Source organism: Poecilia formosa, unplaced genomic scaffold (assembly GCF_000485575.1).
Source record: "Poecilia formosa unplaced genomic scaffold, Poecilia_formosa-5.1.2 Scaffold563, whole genome shotgun sequence".
Taxonomy (NCBI): Eukaryota; Metazoa; Chordata; class Actinopteri; order Cyprinodontiformes; family Poeciliidae; genus Poecilia; species Poecilia formosa.
Window position 1 is genome coordinate 153901 of NW_006800502.1, and position 4501 is coordinate 158401.

At 36.8% G+C, this 4501-nt stretch overlaps 1 long non-coding RNA gene across 1 annotated transcript; it reads right to left on the reverse strand.

Annotated features, from left to right (window-relative positions):
• Positions 1 to 3105: 3105 nt before the first annotated feature.
• Positions 3106 to 3692, reverse strand: LOC107834258 (uncharacterized). The gene is made up of 2 exons (XR_001660046.1): positions 3389 to 3692; positions 3106 to 3290 (listed from the first exon to the last, which is right to left on the reverse strand). It is a non-coding gene; the product is annotated as an uncharacterized LOC107834258 (long non-coding RNA).
• Between the last annotated feature and the right edge of the window lie 809 nt (positions 3693 to 4501).

Here is a 4501-nt window from a genome sequence, read left to right on the forward strand (position 1 = left end):
CTTTTACAAATGTTGACATACATATCATTTCAGTCATTGATGTCTTTCATTCATATCATTTCATCTCATTTCATTTCATTTCGATTTTGGGGGTAAAAACGGACAGGGCACCCCTATGCCTCTTAGGCGGTGGATCGAAACCACAATGTCCCTCTTACAATCTAATGAAGAACATGTAAAGAAATAAAATTGTTAAAGGATGTTAGGGTTAAAATTAGGAAAAGGAAATTCAACCATCCATGGCATGACTCTTTTTTGTTTTTAGTGGAATAAAATATTTTCCTGCAGACTTGTGAGAGCTTCATCATCTGTAATTACACATCAATCATAAAGTCGGACTATGACACTTTCTGGAACCAAATATTATAATTATTACCCTTATGTTGCTTATTTATTTATTATTTCTGTATGTTACCTCAGGTCAACGCCATGCCATAGAAGGGTAATGAACTATTAAAGAACAAAGTCTGAAATTTTTGTTAGTTTTTATATATTTTTGTAATCCAAGTTAAAAATAATAAATGTTAAATTTTACGAAAACATAAAATGGATGAAGTGTTAGGAGGATATAATTTTCATCTTTAAAGTAAAAAAGTATTAAACTTATATTCACCAAGTTGTTAGAGTTAACCAAGATGTAAATTGAATAGAATGTTAGGATGATATTTCAAAACTTAATAAAACGTAAAATGAATAAAGTGTTAGGTTAATATTTAAAATGAATAAAATGTAAAATGAATAAAAGGTAGATATTACTTAAAACTTAATAAAGTAAAATTAGAAATGTTAAGGTACTATCCTTTAAAGTCAATGAAGCGATAATGAGTAATGCGTAAAACAATTTGCTAGTAAGATAATAAACCAAACTTATTGAAATTTCTATGTAATATTTAAAAGTTAATGAACTACAGAAAGTATGCAGTGTTAAACGAAATTAAATGGTAAGAAAAGCTTAGAAGTCTGAGTATTGAAAGGCACAGAACATATAATGAACACATTCATAAAACAGCAAACCAATGCAATAAATCAGGATCAAGGGNCAACGATCACGCAGAGGTTGCTTCACCTTTGGACTCAGACAAAGAACACTGGTACTTACCATCCTTTGGTGTGTACCACCCACAAAAACCTGACCAGCTGAGAGTAGTTTTTGACTCAAGTGCAGAGTTTGAAGGATTGTCCCTTAACAAAGTTTTAAGAAGACCCAACCTAAACAACACTAATAGGTGTTCTTATGCGTTTTAGAAAAGAGCTAGTAGCTTTTTCAGCTGATGTGCAACAAATGTTTTACTGTTTTGAAGTGAGAGAGGATCATAGGGATTATTTGAGATTCCTTTGGTATGTGGATAATCATACCAACAAAGACATTTGTCTCTACCGAATGAAGGTTCACGTCTTCGGTAATAGTCCATCCCCAGCGGTGGCTATTTACTGTATGAGGCGTACTGCAGTTGAGGGAGAAAAAGAGTTTGGCCATGACGCAAAGCAGTTCATAATGAGAAATATTTATGTTGATGACGGCCTTTCATCCACCACACCTTACCATCCTTTGCTTCTTCTCAACAAGAGAAGAAGCCGTTGAGATACTCACAAATGCACAAAACATGTTGGCTCAGTCAAATTTGAAGCTACATAAAATAGCCTCTAATGACCACAAAGTAGTCGAAGCGTTTCCTGCTGCAGAAAGAGCCAAAGATCTAAAAGACTTGGACATGGAGTTGGACGACATACCCCTGCAAAGGAGCTTAGGAGTGCTGTGGAATCTTAAAAGTGACTGTTTCACTTTTCATGCCACAAGTGAAAAAAGGCCATTCACCAAGAGAGGTGTCTTGGCCACCGTTAACAGTTTATATGACCCATTAGGCTTTGTTTCACCCATCACAATGCAGGGGAAATCTCTTCTCCGTGACTTATCCACACAGCAGAAAGACTGGGATGAATCACTTCCTGCAGAAAGAGAAGCGGAGTGGGAGAGATGGAAAAATTCGTTGAAGGATCTGGAGCAGCTACAAATACCCAGGTGCTACTTCTCATTCTCTCAGTCTGTTGCTGCAAGGAAAGAACTATGCATATTTTCAGACGCCTCTACCATGGCTATAGGAGCAGTGGCATACCTGAGAGCTCTCGACAGTGAAGGTAAGTGGCATACAGGTTTCATCATGGGGAAGTCCAAAGTCGCCCCCTGACCCGCTCACACTGTTCCTAGATTGGAATTATGCGCAGCAGTTTCAGCTGTAGAAACGTATGAACTCATTAGAGATGAGATGGACATTGAAGTGGACACTGTTAGACTTTTTCAGATAGTAAAATTGTCCTACACAATAACACAAAGAGATTCTATACTTATGTGGCCAATCGAGTGATTCAAATCAGGAAGACCACACATCCAACACAGTGGGCTTACATATCCACTAGTGACAACCCAGCAGACAGCCACTAGACCGATCCCAGCTTCTACATTAGCTTCCACAAACTGGTTTGGTGGTCCTTCTTTTTTGACACTACATGAAATTGAGACATCACACTGTGATAGTTTTACTCTCATTAACCCTGAGACAGATACAGAGATCAGGCCTGATGTGAAAACCTTTGTTACTAAAACCTCAGTAACACTGCTGGAACCATCTCATTTTGAAAGATTCTCTCATTGGATGAGATTGTGTTGCACTATTGCATCACTGAAAAGTGTGACAGTATCATTCAAGAAAACAGATTCAGAAAGTAAAGGTTGGGAGTGTTTTAGTGACAGTAACACTGCAGAAGAAGTATCCAAAGCAGCCGAGTTTATCATTCACACAGTACAAAGTGAAACATTCAAAGAGGAGCTCAGGTGCATAAAAGCAAATCAACCACTTCCAAAACAGAGTTGTCTCCAAAAGCTGAACCCTGTCATTGATGAAGAAGGTCTTCTCAGGATAGGAGGACGTCTGGCACCTACTAACCTAACAAAAGAGGAGAAACATCCTGTCATCATTCCAAGGTCTCATCACATATATATCCTTCTTATCAGATACTATCATGAGAAAGTAGCGCATCAGGGGCGTCACATAACAGAAGGAGCAATCANATAGTAATAAAATCTAATCATATCAGCCTCTCTATAGCGAGACATGTCTACGTCAAATCAGTTTCTGCGTGTGTCCAGATGTAGAGCCGGCGCAGCTCGATAGGAAACCCCGACAGGCCCGCGAGGCCTCAGTGTGCCGTTTCAGCTTTAACTCGGTCCACCAATCGTGGAAGGCGCCCAAAGTCTCACACCCCGGCACACCCAGAAAGGATTGGACTTCATTCTGCAACAGAAAAAACACAACAAAAGTGAAATCAATGGATTATATAAAGAACATTAAAGTGAATGAAAAAATGTTGTTTTGTCACTAGATACTAGTACTGCCCTTATACTACAGAAAGCTGGAGGTCCACGGTTGTCTTTCGGTTCTGGGAAACCATCTAATAGGCAGGTGGGGTTCTATCGGTACCGCTGCCCTTCTCTATGTTGGAAGTGATGGACTGAACAGCCGAGGACCTCAGGCAGGGAACAGCAGCATCCACAGGTGTTGAGGAGAGCAAGGAAGGTTCTTTAAGATTCTGCATCATCTGATTAGTAAATATAATGTTCTTTTTTTTATTTAAAGGCTTCTCCTTGAAGCTGAAGATCAAGTTTTTGCTTGTTTTAAGTGTTGGCATATTCAGAGGATCAGACAAAATCAGAAACCAAAGAAAAAAATCATGTAAAAGATCAGATTATGAAATAAATGTGCAAAACTGTTTGAACCACAGTCATGTTTTATCAAAGAAATATCATTTGAAATGTATATAAGATTTATCCCTAATAGAAACTTTACCAGAAATCTTAAACTATATATAAATGTTTTGCTTTTGTTATTTTAATTAACTTCAATCAAATAGTCCTCATTTAACAAGAAGTAACCCGCTACACTAAAGGCCTGTAAAGTATCATCAATACTGTGAAAAGTTTATGATACGTGTTAAATTAATATCCCTTGTAATATATTGCATTCATGTAATAAAAGACAACCTTATTTTGTCTCAGACCAAAAACTGTAGATTATGATTATGAGAAATGTTTAGGCATTATTACCTTGGATAAACAATTACACATAGAACTAGATTCTTTTTTATTCTGTCAATCCTTTTGACCCCCTTTAATCAGTTCCATAATTGCTAATTTATAAATCCCAATTTAGACCAATTTTTATGTGAATCCTCATATTTTCTTCCCATTTTGAAACATCATATAATGATTAGCCTGTTTTTTTTTACAAGAATAAAGTTAATCCCGTCACTCCATATTTAACTGACTTATTTTATTCTCATCATGATTTTAAATCCCATAAGTTCAACAATTTTAACCTTTGAACAATTTGTTCTCTTGAAACCCTTCTATAAAATATTTGTTTAACTGAATTACACTCCTTTGTAGTGTTGATCATATTTATCAATGTTTTTGGCAGTTTGGGGGGGAAGTTTGATACAACTAGAT